The 25,346-nt window shown below is 43.4% G+C and overlaps 1 protein-coding gene across 1 annotated transcript in view; it reads right to left on the reverse strand.

The window, feature by feature from the left end:
* Positions 1 to 331: 331 nt before the first annotated feature.
* enkur (enkurin, TRPC channel interacting protein) overlaps positions 332 to 25,346 on the reverse strand; it is a 366,880-nt gene continuing 341,865 nt past the window's right edge. The window contains exons 9-10 of the transcript XR_010969132.1: positions 2,705 to 2,768; positions 332 to 398 (exon numbers count right to left, since the gene is read on the reverse strand). The gene's annotated coding sequence lies outside the window, so the exon portion shown is untranslated. The remainder of the gene's footprint in view (positions 399 to 2,704; positions 2,769 to 25,346) is intronic.

Genomic DNA, 25,346 nt, shown 5'->3' on the forward strand with positions numbered 1-25,346 from the left:
AGTGTCTGTAGGAATCTGTCTGGTCTGAACTTAATTAAAGGAGACTTTTTGGGATGTACACTTAATTTGGTTTAGTCCCTATAAGGGGTTAAAGTCATAAATCACTTCAATCTGCCTATTCTGCGTACTTCTGGTGCATGCACATAACACTCATGCCAACCCTCACCCCAAGATAGAAATGGGTGGAAGCAGTATAAATGCCATTTTTCTTCTAAACTGGCACCCAAAGCATCGAAACTACTGGTGCTACGGAGCCGAATCTTGCAGCCCTTGTCTCTCAATGTGATGACTGGCCTCTTCTTTTATGTCATTGGGTCATTTCAGGCAGCCAAGGGGGAATCCCTGGGGTAACGTCCAAACTGGAATCACTCTGCTCAGACTGGCATGAAGCCTTGGCCCTTATAGAAAAAAAATCAGTGCTATTGTAACAACAGCTCAAGAACTATGTGACTCACATCACTGCAATTATGGAACATAGATGCTGTAATTGAGGATTAAATAACCCATGTAAGTGCTGAATATCACGATGGATTTTCAGCAGGGAAAATATGATTGGAAAATACTTAAGACTATTTAGTGCTCTCATGTTATAAATATTGCAAAATGCTTGGCTGGCTTGAAGGAAGAAGAGCCAGTGGCTATTTGAACTAGGATGTAGTTGATGACCAAATTTCTGTAATTTGTATTATTTAACATATTTTGCTTACATGAATATATTTGAAATAAAAAGGCCTGTATAAGAGCATGCTTCTAAATACAGTTTTTACGCTGAGAGTAAAATTGATTCATGCACTTTTCAGCGCAAAAGGCAATAAGAGAATAAATCAATATTGCTCATTTTATACTTCTATTGCCTATTGTGTAAATTAAGTGCATTGGGGAATTTTAATCTAAATTTCTATGACTGCTACAAGAACTTGACCTTTATCTACCTGAGAAGATCTGGGTTTTTAACAGCAAATATGCCTCTATGTAGGATTGTCAGTTTAAGTGTTAAATTGCCTTTACTTTTCCATTCCAAAATTGCTGTGCAATATTTACCCAGTGACATAACTATCAAAAGAAACAAACAGAATGAGGTCAGAGTATGTGAGGAGACTATTTAAATTCCACCAGTACTGATTTTTATGAGGTATTAAAGGTATCAGCTTTCCAACTTTTATTTCTATAGAAGATGTTAGCTGAGTACAGATTTTCTATTGACTCATTGGTGTAAATTTTCCAATATGCACGGTGTAACAATAGGAATTATGTGCAGTGGGTTTTGTGTTTATCTCCACAGTCCTTCCCATTCTAACTTTTGTTTTGCTTTTCACTGGGACTGATACTATGATGGTAGATGCTCTGGAAAATAGAGCAGGGAAGCCTCAGGCTGAAGCACTCAGCGTGTTCCAGTGCAGGTGACAAGCACAAGGGTAGTCAGGAGCCAGTGTGCAAGTTGTGCACTGAGTTCATGAGGCATACGATCACTCCTACCCCCAGAATAATGTGGCTGGAACACTTGGTTCCTTGAGTCCCTTTGAAAATGTTCCAATGGAAATCTTTGGGACTAAGATTATACAGTGGCTGGGGACAATGAAGAAGGATGCCTTCCTCAAGCTGAGGGCTAATACTATCCTTCCCCTTTTAATTCTCCTCTGTTACTCACTCATGTACCGTAACATAGGCATACACTTCAGCACAGCAGTTAGGAACACCATATATTGCCATGCAAGTACAATCTATAGCCTGCTTTCTAACATATGTTAAGCCTCTGTTTCTACAGTTGTCCCCCATTGCCATAGAAGTAGTCACCATCTCATAGCATCTGGTGTTACTTAAAACACCCATTACATAGAAATTACATGATGCAAACATGCCTTTTGGCCAAACCAGGCTGTGCTGTTGTTTATGCTTCACATGAGTTGTAGTCTTAACTCCAAGTGTCTACACTGTTCCAGTATGCTTTTATTCTTCTTTCCTTCAACTAACTTATTTTTAAATGCTGACCTGCTTCAATCGACTCCAGTTATGCATTCCATGGTTTCACAGTGTAAAGATATTTCTCCTGCTCTCCATTTTAAATCTGTTACATTTAATCTTACACCAATGTTCTAGAACTCTCAATCATTGGAAACAGTGTCATTCTATCTACAATCTCATAGGATGGTAGGAACAGGAATAGGACAATCAACTCCTGGAGTATGTTCCGCCGTTCATTCATATTATGGCTGATCTGTACCACAACTCCATTTAACTGTTTTTATTTAAAATCCCATAATACCTTTAGCTAAGAAAAATCTAGCAATCGCAGTCGTGAAAATGTCAATTTACTCAGCATCCTCAGCCTTTTGGGAAGAGTGTTTCAAATACTCACCATCCTTTGCATGAAAAAGTGTTCCCTGATTTCACTCCTAGATGGCTTACCTTGAATTTTAAGATTATGCCCTCTTGTTCTGGATTCTCCTACTAGAGGAAATATTTCCTCTATCTCCCATCTCTTCATGATTTTAAACATGTCTATCAAATCACACCTTCATCTCTTCTTTTCTAACGAGAAGAGTTTAAATTTTTCAAATCTTTCTTTGTTTTGTATTTCCTCTTCCAGATAGCAACCAAGTGAATCTGTGCTGAACTCCCTGTATTGCCTCACTATCTCCCTATAGTGTGCAGCCAAAGCTTTTATATTCTATATTTTTGGCCATAAAATACAATATTTCATTACCTTTTTAACGGTCTTATCCACTTGAGATGCTCCTTTTAATGTCTTCTTCTTCCACATGAACCAACTGTTAAAGTATAATTATTAATTTTTTAAAATTAAAATGTACCAGCTCACATTTATTGATATTGCACTTCACCTGCCATTTAGTTTGTCGATTCCACCATCTTATCAGTCAATATCCCCTTGTAGCTTCCTTTGGTCTTCAGAATTATTTATTGTGTTTCCTAATTTAGTACCATCTGCAAATTTAGTTACCACGCACTCCAGCTATAAATCCCCCCAAAAAAAGAGGTTCCAGAACTGAACCCTGGAATACCACTACTCACTTCCAATCCTCAGTCCAGGTGGCATTTAGGTGGTGAGCTTGAGAAGGTGCTCTTGATGAATGACAAAGCATGAACAAAAGATATCAGGTAAGATGGCAGTGGAGGAGCATGATGTTGCTGACCAAAGGGACACCTCACAGCCTTCCTCAATTGAAGAGCCCAGTATCACGCACATTGGAGGTGCAATGATACAACATTCACGGACTAACTCTGAAGAATTATGATGAAACAGACATTGTCCTTAAAAAATGAACCTTTATTTTAAAAGATGAACAAAGTTCCAAAATGACCACCAAAGAAAATGGGATTAGCCTTTTGTGTATTCAGTCTGACAAAGACAAAGGACAAATCTTCAAAACCAAAAGGCACTATTGAAACCTACCTTACATCTATTCTAAAAACATTCCAGAATTGAATGTCTTCTTCTAAAAAAAAGTGTGAAATAGCCACACCCTGGGCCATTGTGTGATCACCAAGGGTAGAAGCCAGAGTGTCTCCTAACAGAAGGTGAGAAGTGACACAGTTTTTCCTTAAAAAAGACAGCCAGAGAGAGAGAGACTGACCCAGAAGGTGAAGCTACTTGTAACAGCTGGCATTCCAGCAAGCCAGAAAGCACATACCCTGCTGAAAAATCCAACATCTACATTATACAGCAGAGAGACCCATCATCTTCAACAGAACCTGCAATCAAGAGAGAAATCTACAATCATCTCAGGCCTGCAACTATCTGGAACTTAAGTCTCAAGAGAATTCAACAGGTTTATTGTAACCCTTCCCCGCCCCTCCCCCACTAAAACCCATCTACCTCTTTCCCTTCTCTATCTGTTTCTTGTGTGTGTGAGTGAGGGTGTATGAGGTTGAGACAATTTTGGGATAAGGCATACTGATCAATAAACAATTGATTTTCTGTTTTTTAAAACCTACAAGAAAACCTGTCACTGTCCGTTTACTTGAAACATAAAACACCAAGGGGCTAAACTCTTAACACAAATACACTTGCTGAGGTCAAGTGGAGAGTTGAGCAGTGGGAACCACCCATGTCACACCAAGTGGCCATAACACCAGGGATTCATTCCTCATGTGGCTTGCATATAAATTAATGTTGCTATCTGAGATTGAGACTGAGATCTTATAACATAATTTTGAAGCTGCTCAAAGGACTCTGCACGGTATGGTGACAAATGTAGAGGAGTTCATTAGTATCCATGTAATTGTGCATGAAGGTTGTTTGGCACTGCAATCCACTACAGAGCATGTGGCAACTGGTAGTGGAGACCTCAGTGGTAACGGTACTGAAAACAGTGGTATTATCTCTCATGAATGTTTACAAATCTGCAATTGAGGATTTGGACTCCAATATCCAAGAGACTCCAATGGAACATAGGATATAGGAGAATAGGAACAGGAGCTGGCCATTTTTCCCTTCAAGCCTGTTCTGCCATTCAATGAGATCAATGGCTGATCCATAACTTAACTCCATGTACCCATCTTTGCCCCATATCCCTTAATACCTTTTACTAATAAAAATCTATCATTCTGAGTTTTAAAATGAACAATGAATCTAGCATCAATTGCGTTTGTGGAAGGGAGTTCCAAATTCTACCACCCTTTGTGAGTAGAAATATTTCCTAATTTCACCCCTGAAAGGACAGGCTCTAATTTTTAGTCTATGTCCCCTAGTTCTAGACTCCTAAACCAGCGGAAATAGTTTCTCTCTATCTACCCGATCTGTTCCCGTTAATATCTTGAAAATTTTAATCAAATCACCCCTTAATCTTCTAAATTCCAGGGAACAGAACCATAGTTTGTGTAATCTCTTCTTGTAAGTTAACCCCTGGAGTCGAGGTATCATTCTGGCAAACCAATGCTGCACCCCTTCCAATGCTAATATAGTCTTCCTAAGGTGTGATGCCCAGAACAGCTCACAGTACTCCAGGTGTGGTCTAACCAGAACTTTGTATAACTGAAGTATGAATCCCTTGTATTGTAGTCCTCTAGATATAAAGTTGAGCATTCCATTCACTTTTTTGATTATTTTTTGTGTCTGTTCAAGACGTTATGTCGATGTAGCTGAACTCCCATGTCCAGTTTCCCTTTTCCTTTTTTATGACCTGTGTATCTGCCCACCAAAATGATTTGCACTGCCACTCCAAGTAAATTTTTTCTGTTTATTTTCCTTTCTCCATTCTCACTTCAAAATAGCTTTATTTCACATGCTTTTCCACAATGAACTGCATTGGCCACCTACCTGTCCATTCCATTACCTGAGGCTTTCTAGAGTCCTTGTCACAATTTACCATACTAACAATTGATACAAAAATTGAACAGGAATTGAACATTGCTCAGGAATGCAATGGCTTCTTGAAGACAAGTTTACAACTGCTGTATCAGCAAAAGCAGGACAAATGCCTAATAACCTTCAATGTGCATGGTATGTGGAGGGATATTGCTATCAGAGAATATCAGTTTTCTCTGAAATGGGTTAATTATTGGGAATAAAATTTGGCATGAACTGACTTTATCCTCAGCCAGGCCACATCAGAGATGCCGAGTGAAATTAGTACAGTAGGATGGGAAATAATTTCAATGGAGAATTTAATTTACTTTCCTTCCTCCTATTGCACATTAATAGATTCTTCAGATGAACTAATACTCTTTAATCAGGACTACAGACAGCTCTTGATAAAGTTTGTATCGCATCAGACTATAATAAATAAACAGAGAACCAAGTCTACTTGTGTTCTGTCATATTTGTAACAAGTGATTCTGAGGAGTTTTGTTGTTAGTTTGATTTTAAGCTGAGGATTCTTTAGTTAAATCCTGATTTAAAACTCGTCCTTCAGTTGGCAAGAACAATTTGAGTTGTTCAACCGATAAACTATTTGCGTTTTTAGGCAGTAAGGTCTTCAAGCAGGCATGGATTAAGCCAGAGAGGAAACATGACATAAAGTTGTATTGTGAAGAAGTTATATCTCATCCCAGACCTAAAGCATCTACTGCAAAGTCAGATGGGATTTCACGCTTGTTGATTCGTGACCTGTCAGCATTGGTTCCATTGGATGTGGGCAGCATGTAAATTTGGTGCTCCCACCTCATTACCATGATTGTAGTATGGGGCCGAGTGTCTGCCTCACTTGTGGCTGCCTCTTTGCACTGCCAGCTGCCTGAGTGCTCAGCTCAGATGACCGATCAGTTTTGTGCTAATAGAACATACTGCAGCCAACCTGTTCTTCTTAAAGGCAATCTGTTCCTCTTAAAGGGAAGCTATAGTGAATAATATTGCTTCAATTTAAAACATGGAAAATGGAACACAGGTCAGAGAGAGTGTTCCAGGGTGACAGATGTGGCGCTGGACTCATTAGTGGTAGAAATGGGCAGGAGGAGCGATGAAATGGTTCAGTGGGGGGCCAGGAGACCCTCAAGCACCCCTCAGAAGTAAGAGCAGGAAGCCAGGGAGGTCAATTACTGACATCTGGACCCAAGGACCTGGCAGCAGAAGTCTAATGTGGGTGGTCAAGGTCTGTGAATGCATCTTCATATGACCTCTCCTACCCACCACACCACCAATCTCTCACTCTGCCACACACCCATCACTCATCCAGCAGCAACCCCTGGCACTCAGAACTCATGCCTAACATTCAGATACTCCACCTCACCCTCACACATCTACCAATCCTGCCAGCCTCACACCCACCTCTCGCTGCTTCCATATAACCCTGGCTATTCAGCTACGGTAAACAGACCACCAAGCACAGTGTTACACAGCCATTGACCTTCTGCCTTCTCTATTGCAGGACAAGGTGGCACACAATAGAATGAAGCCGAGCAGAGCTGGCAGAAGACTAGGACGCCTGTATCTCCTGAGCTCTATGGAGGAGATGGTTCGCTGCGACAGAGTCTGTGTCATCCGGAATTGCTGAGAACATTGAGGATGATGGTATGTTCCTGCCTTACACCCCTTTTCAATTCCTAGCACACCCTCATCCTGTTATCTGGCATGATGAGAAAGTTGCCGATGGTGTGACCTCTTGCTTTACACCTCACCCCCACTTCACTCACACACTCCTTCCCTTTCTGAAGTCCTGCTTTCAGACACTGAAGAACTGCTGCCTGCCCTGCCACAGTGCCCCAAGGAGGAAGAAAGAGAGCAACAACACGGCACTGTTATGATCCCCGTGGAGATCACCAACAAACTAAAAAGATCTAATCCATCAACTGACCCCAATTTAGGAAACCAAAACCAAATGGAAAAGATTTCACTTTAATAAACATTACTTTAACACTCAAACCAAAACCAACATAAATTAAACATGAAGCAACAGACAGAACACGGTCAATATATATATTACAAATTACGCCTTAACTATCAGCTACTAAGTATCATCACCTCATTCCATGACAATATGAAAGGCACAATTCAGCATAGCGGTGCCTCATCAGACCCTTTTCCAATCCTGAGTGGCGTGAAACAGGGCTGTGTTCTCGCACCCACACTGTTTGGGATCTTCTTCTCCCTGCTGCTCTCACATGCATTCAAGTCCTCAGAAGAAGGAATTTTCCTCCACACAAGATCAGATGGCAGGTTGTTCAACCTTGCCCGTCTAAAAGCGAAGACCAAAGTACGGAAAGTCCTCATCAGGGAACTCCTCTTTGCTGACAATGCTGCATTAACATCTAACACTGAAGAGTGTCTGCAGAGACTCATCGACAGGATTGCGGCTGCCTGCAATGAATTTGGCCTAACCATCAGCCTCAAGAAAATGAACATCATGGGACAAGATGTCAGAAATGCCCCATCTATCAATATCGGCGACCAAACTCTGGAAGTGGTTCAAGAGTTCACCTACCGAGGCTCAACTATCACCAGTAACCTGTCTCTCGATGCAGAATTAAACAAGCGCATGGGAAAGTCTTCCTCTGCTTATGTCCAGACTGGCCAAGAAAGTGTGGGAAAATGGCGCACTGACACAGAACACAAAAGTCCAAGTGTATCAAGCCTGTGTCCTCAGTACCTTGCTCTATGGCAGCGAGGTCTGGACAACGTACGTCAGCCAAGAGCAACGTCTCAATTCATTCCATCTTCGCTGCCTCCGGAGAATTCTTGGCATCAGGTGGCAGGACCGTATCTCCAACACAGAAGTCCTCGAGGCGGCCAACATCCCCAGCTTATACACCCTACTAAGCCAGTGGCGCCTGAGATGGCTTGTCCATGTGAGCCGCATGGAAGATGGCAGGATTCCCAAAGACGCATTGTACAGCGAGCTCGCCACTGGTATCAGACCCACCGGCCGTCCATGTCTCTGCTTTAAAGACGTCTGCAAATGCGACATGAAGTCCTGTGACATTGATCACAAGTCGTGGGAGTCAGTTGCCAGCGATCGCCAGAGCTGGCAGGCAACTATAAAGGCGGGGCGAAAGCGTGGCGAGTCGAAGAGACTTAGCGCAGTTGGCAGGAAAAAAGACAGAAGCGCAAGGGGAGAGCCAACTGTGTAACAGCCCCGACAACCAATTTTATCTGCAGCACCTGTGGAAGAGCCTGTCACTCTCGAATTGGCCTTTATAGCCACTCCAGGTGCTGCTTCACACACCACTGACCACCTCCAGGCGCTTACCCATTGTCTCTCAAGACAAGGAGGCCAAAGGAAAAGATAATCAGATACAACCGAGATGGGTCTCACAGTTTCACTGGCCAGTCCACCCAGCATATCTGACAAAAATTACAGTCACGCAGTTCTTCACAACCCTGAAGTTCCCAAGGTGGATTTTCAGCTCCTTTCTTCAAGGATTTAGCTGCTGTTCTTCTTCAGACAGCAGTTCCCTCTCAATCCGAACTCCACGGGTGCGGTCTTTACCACAAGACGCACTTCTCCAGAACTTTCTAAGCTCTGCTCATGACAGTCTTGATGGTGTGGATTTACCAGTCTTTCCTTTATCCAAGTCCTTCAGTGACAACCTGTGCACTGTCTGGTCGGGTCTGGTTAGTTGGCTGCTTTAAGTAACAGAAACAGCTCCTGGATTAAATTTTCACTTTCTTCTGCTTGCCTGCGCTCCACTCCTGCCTGGTCTGCCTGATCTGGGGAGGACTCTGCCTCCTTTCATCTGGTTCTAACCAGTGTCAGTTTCCATGGAAACCTGAAGTTGTTTTTCCAGCTTCTGTTTCAGTTTTGGTTTCCGTTTCTGTTTCAATTCTAGTTTCCCTCTCAGTTAGGGTCTAAGAAAAAAACAAGCTTTGCAACCATGGCTTCCATCACAGCACTGATGAAGAAACCCTGTCACTTGATCTGACACTCGCAGTCACCAGCTCAGACACTGGCACTTCAAGAATTTTAGAGGCTAGTACAGAGTTGGGATCAGCATGTGGTGAATCACTGGGCGTAAGTGGACTGCTGCCTGGGCACAAGTGGGCTGCAACCAGGCTAGGGGTAAAGGATGGTTTGTTGCCAGCTCACCAGAGGTCAAGGTTGCAGCTGGGTTCTGCTGCAGGGAACTCAGATAAGGACCCAGATAGGGTGGCATACAGGAGAAGGCTGATGGTCATGCAGACTGAGATCCTGGGTGCATTGGCTTGGCTGTCAGACAGCCTCCTCTCCCTGTCAAGGAGCATGGAGTGTCCGCCTCCAAGTTGGCAGAGGGCATCATGCAGAGCTCGCCCTGTTCGCAGCCTCTGCTCCATCTCCCTGTCATGCTGCAGACCCAGACGCACTGCCACTGCTGCTCCCATATCTGTTGCAGTCTTTGTGTGGACAGGGCACCAGATTCTCTGCCCTCCCAGTGAGGATGCAGCAACACTCCCTGGCAAATCCAGGAACTCACCACAAAACCTCCAAAAAAAAAACCCACAACAGAGCACTTCCAGATACTTTGCAATAGTAAAAGTTCACAAAAATTACCTTGCCCGCAAGTTGGGCGCCTGCCCCTTTACATGGCAGATGGTGAAATTTGAATTCAATTAATAAATCTGGAATTAAAAAGCTAGTTTAATGGTGACCATGAAACCATTGTCGATTGTTGTAAAAACCCATCTGGTTCACTAATGTTCTTTAGGGAAGGAAATCTGCCGTCCTTACCTAGTCTGGCCTACATGTGACTCCAGACCAAAAGCAATGTGGCTGACTATTAAAATGCCCTCTGAAATGGCCTAGCAAACCACTCAGGCCAAGAGCAATTAGGGATGGGCAACAAACACTAGCCTTGCCAGCGACGCCCACATCCCATGAAAGAATAAAAAAAACTAAGTTTCTAAGCTTGTGAGGAAAGTTCAGTGTCAGTGGAATCTGTTCTGTAACTCACACAACAGACTTGTGAGCAAACATGTAGCTCATGTAATAAAAGGGACGGTAGCAACATGGATACAAAATTGGCTGAGTGGCAGGAAACAAAGAGTAGTGGTTAATGGATGTTTATTGGGCTAGAAGAGGGTTTGTAGTGGAGTTCCCCATGGATCAGTGTTGTGACCCTTGCTTTTCCTGATATATATTAATAGAACCATAGAAAAATTATAGCACTGAATGAGGCCATTCAGCCCACCGTGTCTGTGCTGTGAACTAGTGTAAATGACCTAGACCTTGGTGTACAGGGCAAAATTTCAAAGTTTTCAGAAGATACGAAACTCGGAAGCATTGTGAACTGTGAGGAGGATAGTGCAGAACTTCAAAAGGACACAGACAAGTTGGTGGAATGGGCAGACAGGTGGCAAATGAAGTTCAATGCAGAGAAATGTGAAGTGAGTCATTTTGGTCGGAAGAACATGGAGAGACATTATCGAATAAAGGGTACAATTCTAAAGCGGGTGCAGGAGCAGAGGGACCTAGGCGTATATGTACATAAGTCATTGAAGGTGGCAGGACAGATTGAGAGAGCGGTTAATAAAGCATACAGTATCCTGGGATTTATTAATAGGAGCATAGAGTACAAGAGGAAGGAAGTTATGCTGAACTTGTATAAGATACTAGTTCGGCCTCAGCTGGAGCATTACGCCCAGTTCTGGGCACTGCACTTTAGGAAGGATGTGAGGGCATTGGTGAGAGTACAGAAAAGATTCACGAGAATGGTTCCAGGGATGAGAAATTTCAGTTTTGAAGATAAATTGGAGAAGTTGGGACTGTTTTCCTTGGAGAACAGAGAGGTGATTTCATAGAGGTATTCAAAATCATGAGTGGTCTAGACAGAGTAGATAGAGAGAAACTGTTCCCACTCATGAAAGGACAGAGAACGAGAGAGCACAGATTTAAAGTATTTGGTAAGAGAAGCAAAAGTGACATGAGAAAAAACTTTTTCAGGCAGCGAGTGGTTAAGGTCTGGAATGTGCTGCCTGAGAACATGGTGGAGGCAGGTTCAATTGAAGCATTCGAAAGGGAATTAGACAGTTATATGAAAAGGAAGAATGTGCAGGGTTGCGGGGAGAAGACGGGGGAATGGAACTGAGGGAATTGCTCTTTCAGAGAGCCAGTGTGGACATGATGGGCCAAATGGCCTCCTTCTGCACTGTAACAATTCTGTGATTTTGTAATACAAAGTCAGCAGGAAAGCATTGAGCTCTGATAACATTCAATAGCTTGGCTAACAAAGAGTCTATTTCTGTACAAATTTCATACAGTCTATATCAGCTTAAGGAGATAATAACCATAATGAATAGAACCCTTCTTGGTTTTTTTGTAATCATTGGCAAATATTTTATCGATTAAACTCCAGTTAGAGTAGGGTGGTAACCAACATCACAGGGCCTGGACCAACCATCGGGCAAACTACAAGCTGGTCTGATGGCCAAAAAGGTATATAAACCATGATCCACAATGCTTTGTTGCACAGAAACAACAGAAGACTTTGGAGGTAGAACCACAGACAAACAGTTAAAAGAGTTCGCCACCTGACGAGGGATCAAGACCTAAAAGAGAGGACCGCATCACTCTTCGACCAATACTCGGCCAGGAAGCGCACCTGTCAGAACTATAAAGTTACATTCCCAGGTTTGTTAAGTATAATTCTACTTCCAAATGTTACGTATTATTTTACTTTCAATAAATGCTCTGAACTTATTAATCAAGTCTTCTGTTGCCTTAATTGGTTAAGTCATGGCTGTTTGGATGAAGAGTCTGTGATCAACCGTCATACCTATCACGAAAACGTGCTATGTCAAATAATGATTTTTAATCCACCGGCTGCAAACCTGAATTGAATGAAAAAAAACAAATAAGAGGTGACTCGATGCTGGCAGCTAAAGATGGCCACCCTAATTTGCACCACTGTACTTTCCACATTCCAATGCATTGAAATGGAGAACAGATACATCAAAGACAATAACCTGGGGAATCTGAGTGAACCATTTATCCTGTTCCCATTAGCAAGGTGTCAAGGCCATTACCTGAATATTCAACTGGTAGAGATGAACCACTCAAGCTTAATCACTTGAACAATGGTACCCTAGCTATGAGAAGTGAATTCCTAGACATGGACTGATTATGTTGCAAGAGGGAATACACACTAGTAACCACCATGGTTGAATCACTGGTTGACTGTCATTTGACAGGCCCACCCTCCGTGTGCTGAAGCTGATGTTTTCTCTGCAGCAGAGAGACAAGTAGCCAGACATTGAAGAAAGAAGACTCGAGTGGGGTCCCTTCTTCCTTTCTCGCTCTCCAATCCACCTTGCAAGCTTCAAACCCTACTTGCTGACTGTGACTACCCTGGGACTCCCCTGCTGCAGCCAGAGACTCCTTGAAGGAAATCAGTTGCATTGCTGTCTTCAGGAGAACCACTGAATCAGCCTTCCACATCTTCAAATTGCAAGACTCAGGATCACCAAAGGAAAGTTGCAGGACCACCGAATTAAGCCTGAAGCCAGCAGAGTTACCCACCTTCACAAACTTTATACACCTTTTATGTCTCTGGTCTCTAATTCAACCAATCTATCCTTCCCCACTCTGTAACCTATTTGTGTGTGTGTGTGTGTGTGTGTGTGAAAGTTGGAGTGCATATTTTTATTTTACTTGGATCGGTTTAAGTACAATAAAGCTAATGTCTTTCTTTGTTAAACTCAAGAAAACCTGTCTGAATGGTTCTTTTTATGATCACAGTGCATAAACAGTTAAACACTCACTAAATTGGCAAGTATATCCACTTCTAAAAGAAATAAGACTGCTGTGGTCAAGCAAGAAGAGGGAAAAGAGGAGAGCCCTTCAACCTCTCCTCATCTGATCATAACAATATCCAAAAAGTCTGTTTCTTGGTAGTGTTCTTTTTAGTGATGAATGTTGGTCAGGACACTAGGAGAACACCCCTGCTCTTCTTCAAAAATGTGTCAGTCCTTTTTTTTCATGTCCACAGGCCTCAGGTTAATGTTTTATTCAATACATTTTATTCGTATCGGTATCATATATATTTCAATTGCCTGCTTAACTTTTACTGGCAAATTATTAATCATTTATGCATCCAATTTAGTTTTTTTGAAGTGTAGTCACCGCTCTAATGTAGGGAATGCTGCAGCCATTTTGTGCACAGCAAGATTCCACAAACAACAATGTGATAATGATCAGATTATCTTATTTTAGGTGCTGGCTGAGGGATAAATATTGGCCAGGGCTGTGAGAAGAACATCCTTACAATTCTTCAAAATAGTGCCATGGGATCTTTTACATCCACCTGAGACAGATAAATTATAAATTATAAATGCGAGTCTTTGTTTTTTTTTCAACTCCACAGTCTATAATGCCACTGGAGTTTGAATGCTCCCAGTGTTTCTGTTCTCTAACACCCTGTCTGGGAAATTTATTCCGAAAATTATCACCTGTTCTAAAGAGGTCCTTCATGATATCTGTTTCAAATGTATTTTTCACTCTTCCAGACGTTTGTCTTCTGCTCCTACCAGCCTGTCCTACTTTGAAGTCTAGGTTTACCCTATCTAACAGGTGCAGTAGCTCTTAATTCAAAGTCACTTAATTCTACTAAATTACATGTGTTCCTGTGTTCTTAATTCAATATTTTTGGCAGCAAATTTCCACTTTGCTATTATATTTATATTGCTTAATTCAAATTACTGGATATTTAAAACATTTTGGGTGAAAATAAATGACTTCCAATTATTGGGAGTAGATTGTAGAGTGAGGTCATCTGTTCTCTCCAGACTGCTAAAATATAACTTCGCTAATCTTACCTTATGACTGATCCTTTTCACACTTGGAATCAGTCCTGTTGCTCTTTTCTGCTCCATTTCTGACAGATGGAATCCAAGAGCAAGAGCTGAGAGAGATTGATGGGGATAATCAGAGCTCGATGGAGTGGATGGGTCAGGTTTGAGGAGAAAAAAATAATCGATGGTACCAACGACATAGGGAGGGTAGTTATTGAGGTCCTACAGTCAGACTTTCAGGAGCCTGGGAAGAAGTTAAAGAATAGGACCTTGAAGGTAGTAATCTCTGGATTACTCCCAGTGCTAGTGAGATTAGAGATAGAAAAATAGGGAGGATCAATACGTGGCTTGAGGCATGATGCAGGAGGGAGGGCTTCAGAATTTTGGGGCACTGGGACGAGTTCTGGTGCAGGAGACACCTATTCAAAAGGGAAGGGTTGCACCTCAACAGGACTGGGATCAATGTCCTCATGGGGAGGCTCACTAGTGTGGTTGGGGAGGGTTTCAACTAAATTGGCAAGGGGATGGGGACTAGCATATAAAAGTAGAAAAGAGGAATAAAGTGCATAAAGAGTGAGAGTGTTGGCTAGTTCTAAAGAAGAAGTAGTTGCATATTAGATAGGAACAAACTAAGGGGGATTTTATTCCGGTGAGGGTGTCCTGCCGGCGGACCGGAAGGCAATAGGAGACCCCACTTCGGCCCTCTGTCAGATCCCATTGCTATTTACTGGCAGGCACACAATTAACTGCCCACCGTCGGGGATGTTATCTCTGTAAAGGCCGACAGTTCTGCAGTACTGGCAGCACCAACACCGCTGGTACTGCTGGTACTGCAGGAGGCCATGCAGTTGAAGACTGAAGAAGACCCTGGGAGATGTAAGTGACGTTGCGGTTGCCAGGGTCATTCAGGCAGGCCCTGGCGACAGGTTGTGGGGGGTGTTAGTGAGGGGGGCGAGTCTTCCCGGAAGGTGGCCATTGTTGCCAGGGAGCCCTCCGGGGGCCCTGGATTGCCCCCAGAGGAGGGACTCCAAACTTCACTGGGCGACATCTTCATGTAGTTGTGGGCCCCTCTGCCTTAAACTAAATTGAGGTGGAGATGGGAAGAGGCCCTTAATTGGCCATTAATTGGCCACTTAAGGGTCTCAACTGGCCTTGGGTGGGAAGGCAGTCCTCGGTTTCCCCGCCCGAGAAAAAACGGCAGGGGGCTTGGGCAATGTCGGGAACGGCGCCCCTTGCCATTTTGTTTGCACCGCCTGACTCTGTGCCCATCACCAAGGGCAGAACAAAATCCTGCCCTACAAGGAATACAATGACAGGTTTAGAATACATATATGTAAACACACAAAGTGTGGCAATTATGTTGGTGAGCTATAAGTACAAATAGCCATGTGGGAATATGATGTAGTGGCAATAACAGAAACATGGCCTAAAAATGGTGAGGACTGGGCACTTAATATTTAAGGATACCAAGTGTTCAGAAAAGATAGGGAAAGATAAAAGGGAGGTGAGGTGGCAGCACTGATTAGGGAAGACATTGTGGTGCTGGAAAGAGAGGATGTCCTTGAGGGGGCAAGGACAGAGTCCATTTGGTTACAGTTGAGAAGGAAGAAAGGTATGATTTTGTTACTGGGTATTTTCCATAAGCCTCCAATTAGCTGATGGTACATGGACTAGAGGATACAGAAATAAGGTTTTGGATAGAAGATGCAGGCCAGATGTGAAGAAGAACTTTTTTACGCAGCGAGTGGTAATGACCAGGAACTCGCTGCCTACGAGGGTGGTGGAAGCGAAGATGATAAATGGCTTCAAAAGGAATTTGGATGGGCACTTGAGGGAAATAAATTTACAGGGTTACGGGGATAGAGTGGGGGAATGGAACTGATTGAATGGCTCTACAGAGAGTCAGCATGGACTCGGTGGGCCAAATGGCTTCCTTTTGCGCTGTTATTGCCTCGATGGCTCTATGTATGTCCTTTATTTAGCATGGTGCCCAGAAATAAACACAGTAATGCGAATGAGGTTGGACACACATACTCCAAAATCTTAACATATTCCAGGTTTTGTCCTTTCAAACCCAGAATGTGTCTGAAACGAGCATTTCAAATTATATAACCCATGGGTGGCTTACCACTGTTACAGATCTGTTACTAGCATTGATAGTGATAGGGAGAATTTATGGTGATGATCAAACATCCTAATAAAGTATTCTAGCATTATTGCCTTTTTTTATAGTGTTCTGTTAAAAAAAAGTTATTGGAACCCTTCGCCTCCAAATTGCTCGGAGGTAACATCAGCAGATATCAGACAGAAAGAAAACTTGCATTTATATGGCAGCTGTAACAACCTCAGGATGTCCCCAGATGATTTTGCAGCCAATAAAATACTTTCGAAATGTAGTCACTGTTTTAATGTAGTTAAATGCAGCAGCTAGTTTGTGCACAGCAAGTTCCCACAAACAGCAATGAAATAGCTAACAATATCATCTGTGTTAGGTGTTGACTGAGGAATGAACATTGGCAAGGGCATTGGGGAAATTCCCCCATTTATCTTCAAAACAGTACTATGAGATCTATTGTGTCCACCTGAGAGGGCTGATTCAGTTTAATGTCTGATCTGAAAGACAGCACGTCCGAAAGTGCAGCATTCCCTCAGTAGTGCACAGTCTGGATTACGTGCTCAAGTTTCTGGAGTGGAGCCTGAACCCACAACCACTGACTCAGAGTCTTCAGCAGAAGTGGGGAAAACATCTTAAACTGCATTCGCGGTCTGTTCTCTGAAGTTAGTACGAGATTCTGTCTGTTTATACAATTCTAATTTCGCAATTTAAACACACCTTAACATCAGCCACAAATATATTGCAACATTTTAGAAAACACCTGAATCATTTAAAATTAGGTTACCAGCCTATACTACCTAGGAAAATAGGAATATAGGAATTGCTAGGCAATAAAACATGAAGGTCCATCAAATTCATCTTCTACAGTGCTGGTAGTCACATGATACAACTATGATGGAGTTGCTGCCTAGTGCATTTTCTGTTTCATTTAGCCTCTCTGGTCTGGAAATTTATTCTATAAATCAATGAAGCAAATCTGTTCACTCACACTTCAATAAAATCACATATTGGTTACACAAGCTTTTCAGCCCAATAATGAGAATTCTTGTTGTTGGCCATGTCCTAGTTATAGCTGAGCACATTTGTTAGAATATCCAAAAGGTCACTGCAGAATTTGCCTCAATATACAAAAGATGATGACCTCCATTCTATTGCATGATATTTTTAGCCAAGTATTCTGGTCTCTGATATAGAAATCGATGGTATAATGAATTCACAAGCCAGTTTAGAACTGGTTTAGGAAAATATTTTCTCAGGCTATAGTAGCATACCAACAGAAGCTTTTTTTTATTCATTCATGGGATGTGGGCATCGCTGGCCAGGCCAGCATTTATTGCCCATCCCTAATTGCCCTTGAGAAGGTGGTGGTGAGCTGCCTTCTTGAGCCGCTGCAGTCCAAGTGAGGTAGGTACACCCACAGTGCTGTTAGGAAGGGAGTTCCAGGATTTTGACCCCGCGACAGTGAAGGAACGGCGATATATTTCCAAGTCAGGATGGTGTGTGACTTAGAGGGGAACTTGCAGGTGGTGGTGTTCCCATGCATTTGCTGCCCTTGTCATTCTAGTTTGTAGAGGTTGCAGGTTTGGAAGGTGACATTAAGCACTAATGTTAATCTTCATATTCTGATATAGTTACAACATGGCACTTAATGTCTTACATCTATGGACCAGAAACACAAATTTAGCCAGTCCTTGGGGCAGGGGAAGGCAAGGGTAGGCACTCATTTAACTGAAGCCACAATGCATATTCTGAATTTGAAAAAGTGACACTCACCAAGTACAGTTAGGCCAGGCTTTAGCAACAACAGCTATCTAAAACTGACAGCATGGCCACAAATAATGTGTTGCGAGAAGAAATGGGTAATTACTATGTTTGGTTTTTGCCTCACTTCCTGATTGTTTAGGTGCAACTGCAACTGTGAAATGATTGGCTTTCTGAATTTACCATAGATGGAACAAAAACATCTTGCATTTATATAGGAGGTGCAGGTGGTGTAATACCTCCCCAGTTACCTCCTCTCTCCTCACTATCCCAGGCCCCAAACACTCCTTTCAGGTAAAGCAGCGATTTACTTGTACTTCTTTCAATTTAGTATACTGTATTCGCTGCTTACAATGTGGTCTCCTCTACATTGGGGAGACCAAACGCAGACTGGGTGACTGCTTTGCAGAACACCTCTGCTCAGTCCATAAGCATGACCCCGAGCTTCCGGTTGCTTGCCATTTCAACACTCCCCCCTGCTCTCATGCTCACATCTCTGTCTTGGGATTGCTGCAGTGTTCCAACAAACATCAACGCAAGCTCGAGGAACAGCATCTCATTTACCGATTAGGCACACTACAGCCTGCCGGACTGAACATTGAGTTCAATAATTTCAGAGCATGATAAGTCCTCCTTTTTATGCTTAGCTATTTTTTCTTTTTCCTTTTTTATTTGGTTATTTTATTTTAGGTTTTTCAGTTTGTTTAGTTTGTTTCCATTGTGCTTACCCACTGTTTTGGTTTTTTTAATGTGTTTTTTTATGTTTGTGCTTGGAGTGCTCTGTGCTTTACAGTCATTCACACCCTCTCTGTACTAACGCTTTGTCTTTCAGCACACCATTAACATACCATTCGCCTTTGTTCCATGACCTTCTGGTCAGTTATTCTCTGTGACCCTGTCCTACCAACACCTTCACCTTTGTTATCTCTTGCCCCACCCCCACTTTACTTGCTTAAAACCTTTTACATTTCTAATATTTGTCAGTTCTGAAGAAGGATCTCTGACCTGAAACGTTAACTCTGCTTCTCTCTGCACAGATGCTGCCAGACCTGTTGAGTATTTCCAGCATTTCTTGTTTTTATTGCATTTATATAGAGCCTTTAACCTAGTAATAAATCCCAAGTCATTTCACAGGAGCATTAACAGACAAAAGTTAACACTGAGTCACATAAGGAAATATTAAGATATGTGATCAAAAATGTGGTCAAAGGAGCAGCTTATAGGAGGAGAGAGAGGTATCAAGACAGGGCTGCTTAAGGAGGGAATCCCAGAGCTTGGTACCTCGACAGCTGAAAGCACAGATACTAATGACGGGGTGAAGGTAATTTGGGATGCACAAGTGGTCATAATTGAGGAATGCAGAGTTCTTGGATGGTTGTAGGGCTGGAGGAGGTTACAGAGACAGGGAGGAGTGAGGCCATGGAGGGATTTGAACATCATGAGAATTTTAAATTTGAGTTGTTGGACCTGGAGCCAATGTAGGTCAGAAAACAACGGGCTGATGGGAGAATGGGACTTGATGTGAGTTAGGATGCTGGCAGCAGAGTTTTGGATAAACTCAAGTTTATAGCAAGTAGAAGATCAGAGGCCAGCCACAGATTATTGGAATAATCAAGTCTGAAGTTAACAAAGCCAAGTATGAGGGTTTCAGCAGCAGACGTGCTGATGCAGGGAAAGAGATGGACAATATTATGGAGGTGTAAGTAGGTATTGGAGGGCATATGTGGTTGGAAACTCAGCTCAACTCAGTCTTGGACAGTGGCCAGGGGGGGGTTGGAATCAGTGGCAAGGGAACCAAACTTGTGGTGGGGCTGAAGACAATGGCTTTGGTCTTCCCAATATTTAATTGGAGGAAATTTCTTCTTATCGAATATTGGATGTTGGACAGCAGTCTAACAAATCATAGCTAGTGCATAGGTCAAAGGGAGGTGATAGTGAAGTAGAGCTGGGTCTCTTCACTGTACAATTAGAATCTGACATTGCATTTTGGATGATGTCACCTAGAGGCAGCATGTAGATGAGAAATAGAAGGAGGCCAAGGATGCCTCCTTGTGAGACACGAGAGGTAAAGATGTGGGAGCGGGATGCAGACGCATTGCAGGTGATTCTCTGGCTACGACTCACTACATAAGAATGGAACCAGGCAAAGACAGTCCCACTGGACTGAACAATGGGGCAGAGGCATTGGATGAGGATGGAGCAGGGATGTCTTGCTGCAATTATACAGGGCCTTGGTGAGGCCACACCTGGAGTATTGTGTGCAGTTTTGCTCTCCTTATCTGAGGAAGGATGTTCTTGCTATAGAGGGAGTGCAGCGCAGGTTTACCAGACTGATTCCTGGGATGGCTGAACTGATGTATGAGAAGAGATTGAGTCGGTTAGGATTATATTCGCTGGAGTTCAGAAGAGTGAGGGGGGAATCTCATAGAAACCTATAAAATTCTAACAGGATTTGACAAGGTAGATGCAGGAAGGATGTTCCCAATGGTGGGGGAGTCCAGAACCAGGGGTCATAGTCTAAGTATACGGGGTAAACCTTTCAGGACTGAGATGAGAAATTTCTTCACCCAGACAGTGGTGAGCCTATGGAATTCGCTACCACAGAAAGCAGTTGAGGCCAAAACATTGTATGTTTTCAAGAAGGAGTTAGATATAGCTCTTGGGTCTAAAGGGATCAAAGGGTATGGGGAGAAAGCGGGAACAGTTTACTGAGTTGGATGATCAGCCATGATCATAATGAATGGCGGAGCAGGCTCGAAGGGCCAAATGGCCTACTCCTGCTCCTATTTTCTATGTTTCTATGTGTGGTCAGCCATGTCAAAGATTGCAGTGTCAAGAAGGGTATGAATGATCGTTTACCATGGTCATTGTCACAGTGGATGCAATTTATGACTTTAATAAGGCCTGTTTCAGTGGTATGGCAGGGGCCACGTGATTGGAGAGGTTCAAACATGGAGTTGTGGTAAAGATAGGCATGGATTTGGGAGGCAACAAAATGTTTGAGGACTTGGGAGAAGAAAGAGAAACTGAAGACAGGGCGGTATTGCACGCACAGAAAGGTCATGGGTGGGAGGTTTGAGGAGGAGTGTGATGATAGCTGATTTGAAAGGGAGAGTGACAGTACCAGAGGCAAGGGAACCATATCCCATCTCAGCTGGCATAGGGGCCAGGAAGGGCCATTGCAGGGTCAGCAGTTTAGTGGGAATAAGGTCAATGGAGCAGGAAGTGAGGCTCATGACAAGATGAGCTTGGGGAGGGCATGAGGGAGAAAGGAAATAAAAGAGAAAGATGCAAGTTCAGGTCTAGGACCACTGTTCCCTCTAAGCTGTGCGGGTGTGCAGCCACACAGCAGTCAGGAATATATTACACAGGAAACTAACAGGCTGCGCACAAGCAGCAGGGGTTCCTTTAAGATGCACGCATGCATGGTGATGCAGCAACCTTAAATGTACCCCATAGTGCAACAAACGGGCTGTGCACAGCGAAGGGCCATTCGAAAGAACATTGGCTAAGACAGGGTGAAACTTGGGGGAAGTTTGGCTTGGTAGACTAAGGGAAGGGAGGGACGCCGCAGAGAGAGCTGAATGGATGGTCTCAATCTTAGTGATAATGAAGTCCTCAAGCTCTTTACACTTATTGTTGGAGGTGAGGATGAAAGTGGCAAGGTTGAGAGGTTAAAGAAGACAGTTTGTAGTGAAGAGAAGCTGGGGGTTATCTTTGCATTGTAGGATAATCCTGGAGTAGTGATCATTTTTGACAGAGGAGAGCAGAACCTGATGCCCTGCTTTACATAGTCCAGCCAGATCTGACGGTGAATGGCTGAACCAGTTGTCTGCTATAAACGTTCAAGCCTCGAAAGGGAATTGGATAAGCACCTGAAGAGAAAAAATTTGCAGGGCCATGGGGAAAGGGTGGGGAATAGGGCCAGATGAGTTGCTCTTGCAGAGAGGTGGTATGGACATGATGGGCCAAATGGCCTCCTTCTGTGCTGTAACCATTCTCTAAGCTTAAGTTCCTTGGACAGATGGGAACAGAGATGGGGACTGTATCAAGGGGAATGACTAGGGTGGCAGAGAGTAAAGTTTTCCAGGGGCACCAAAAGGCACCAAAAGTGGAGTTGATGGTGTAATTGAACAGAAATTATTATTGCTGAGTATGTGCGTATGCAATGTTCACAACTGGGAGGTATTCCATGCATTTAAATGACTGCCGAGTGTCCCTCATTATGTGACAGGCTGAAAATATACCCTCTTATCTCATTGCTATAGAAAAGGTATTGTGATTTTATATGAAATTAGCGAATATTTAATTTTAGAGCTGCTTTTCTGGTATGTGAAATAATTCAGCATTTCAGACCTGTCTGAAGGTTCTTATTTTTGAAGAGGGATGTTTGAAAATACAAACCTGAGCATGAATTATGCCATAATCATATTGAAGTACGATCACAAAATGTTTGCAATATGTAAGGAAAAGTGAGTAGAATACAGCGAGGAAGAGAGAAAATAACATTTTCCTGATGTTCGTATCCTAGATGTAAGAATAAGGATTCGAGCATTTAATTTTAGTTTTTCAAAAGAAGGTTAAGCACTTGGCCATTGTGGGCAGGATTTTCCTAGCCAGTTTCTGGACCCCAACGTCAGGGTCAAATGGGGGTCAGAAGCCTACACTGCGGGAGAAACAGTTACCCAGCAGTGAATTTCCCAGAATTGGCCAATTATTGGCCAGAGGGCAGGTTTGCCATCCAATTAAGGATAGTGGGTGGGGTCTCAAAGCTGGGGTCCAATAGGATGCCCTCCAGCACTGAAAAAGCAGCAGGCTACCTTTTCAGGTAAGTGTGAGAGAGGACACCTCCATTTTGAGGCAGCCTCTGGTTGCAGCTGAAGCCAGGCAGGCGGGAAGAGCCTCAAAGCCTGTGTGGAGTGCTGGTTCCCTGGTTTGCCACCGGGAAGCCACCTCCAGGCAGCTGGCTTTGTCCCTGACATCTCTGGGTGCCCGGAGGCTGACTGGAAATTTCCAGTCAGCTTTTGGCAATAGGCCTTAATAAGACTTTAAAGAGCCTTAATGACCATGCGCTGCTTGCAAATGGGTAGCTCTGCCACTCGCTCTGGGAAAATAATCCAGGGGCACAATGATGACAGCATGCTGACCAGCAGCGCAAAATTCCACGCCCGTCCACCTCTGAGCTCGTCCCTTCTGAACCTAAAAATCCAGCCCTGTGTCAAAAAGTGGAATTTTGTTCATTAATTTTTGTTTCTGTAAAATACTTGTTTTCATAGCAACAGAATTTTTAATAAGCTGGTGCTTATTCACAGTTTTGTGACTGAAATTAATGCATATTGTGCAGACTGCTTTTATTATCGCTTTTGATCAGTTTGTATAATCTGATTGCTATATATTTGTTTATGTTTTTTAATTTTTTTATTTAATCGTGGGATGTGGCCAGCATTTATTACCTATACCTAATTACCCTTGAGAAGGTGGTGGTGAGCTGCCTTCTTGAACCGCTGCAGTCCATGTGGGGTAGGTACACCCACAGTGCTATTCGGAAGGGAGTTCCAGGATTTTGACCCAGCGACAGTGAAGGAACGGTGATATATTTCCAAGCCAGAATTGTGTGTGACTTGGAGGGGAACTTGCAGCTGGTGGTGTTCCCATGCATCAGCTGCCCTTGTCCTTCTAGTTGGTAGAGGTGGTGGGTTTGGAAGGTATTGTCAAAGGAGCCTTGGCAAGTTGCTGCACCTTTTAGATAGTACACACTGCTGCCATGGTGTGCCTGTGATTGAGGGAATGAATGTTTAACTGGTTGGATGGGGTCCTAATCAAGTGAGATGCTTTGTTCTGGATAGTGTCAAACTTCTTGAGTGTTGTTGGAGCTGCACTCATCCAGGGAAGGGTTTTGTGCCTTATGGATGATGGAGAGGCTTTGGGGAGTCAGGATCTTAGATACTCACTGCATAATGCCCAACTTCTGACCTGCACTTGCAGCCACAGTTTTATGCGCTGGTCCAGTTAGGTCTCTGCTCAATGGGGGTGATCTGCAGGATGTTGATGATGGGGTGAGATGGGGGTGGGGGTGGTTATGCGATGGCTTTGCCTTTGAATATCAAGAGGAGTTGAGTTGGTGATGGTCATTGCCTGGCACTTGTTTGGCATGAATGTTTCTTGCCACTTATCAGCCCAAGTCTGAATGTTGTCCAGGACTTGTTGCATGCAGGCATGAACTGCTTTAGTATCTGAGGAGTTGCGATTGGAGCTGAAAACTGAGCAATCATTAGAGAACTTCTGACTTTACGATGGAAGGAAGGTCATTGATGAAGCAGCTGAAGATGTTAGGGCCTAGAACAGTGCCCTAAGAAACTCCTGCAGCGATGTCCTGAGGCTGAAATGATTGGCCTCTAACAATCACAAACATCTTTGTTTGTGCTCGGTATGACTCCAGGCAGTGGAGAGTTTTCTGCCTGATTCCCAATAACTCCAATTTTGCTAGGTCTCCTTGATTCCACACTCCATGAAATGCTGCCTTGATGTAATTGGCAGTGACTCTTACCTCACCTCTGGAGTTCAGCTCTAATACAAAAGCAAAATACTGCAGATGCTGGGCATCTGAAATAAAATCTGGAAATGCTCAGCAGGTCAGGAAACTCTGTGGAGAGAGAAACAGAGTTAATGTTTCTGTGCAACCTTTCATCAGAACTGGGAAAAGATAGAAATGCAATAGGTTTAGAGCAAGTGAAATTAGGGAGGGTGGGAAGATGAACAAAAGGGAAAGTCTGTGATAAGGTGGAGGGCAGGAGAGACTAAATGACAAAAGGTTTCATGGTGCAAGGCCAAAGGGAGTGATAATGGGACAAGTACAGAAATAAAATGTTTCTAGAGGAGGTGTGAATGGCAGGATCCTGAATAGCTGCTGCCCAAAAGCAAATAAAAGGGAAATAGGAGTGAAACAGTGTTGGAAGAGGTTCAATGACCGTATACGGTCTGGTAAGGTGAGTGCAGCCCCCAGCCCTTAGGACAGACATTGGGTATTCATCCACCAGCAGATAGACCACCTGAGGAGCCTCAGGGCACATGATGCTCCTGAATGTGGAAGGGGTGTGTGCCCCGGTCACTTACTGACCCCCTCAGAATGGCTCATAGCCAAGGTGCAGTTGAGGGCCTGTAACCACTGATACATGCGCCTTCTAATGAATAGGGGCACAGGACAATGTACACAGAGGACAGCAGGGCCTTATCTGATGCTCTTTTGTCCTTGCAAGAGAAACAGGCTCATAATGCCCGAGAAGGGGCCCAGACAGGAGAAGGGGTACCATTTTT

Source organism: Heterodontus francisci, chromosome 2, assembly GCF_036365525.1.
Source record: "Heterodontus francisci isolate sHetFra1 chromosome 2, sHetFra1.hap1, whole genome shotgun sequence".
Lineage (NCBI taxonomy): Eukaryota > Metazoa > Chordata > Chondrichthyes > Heterodontiformes > Heterodontidae > Heterodontus > Heterodontus francisci.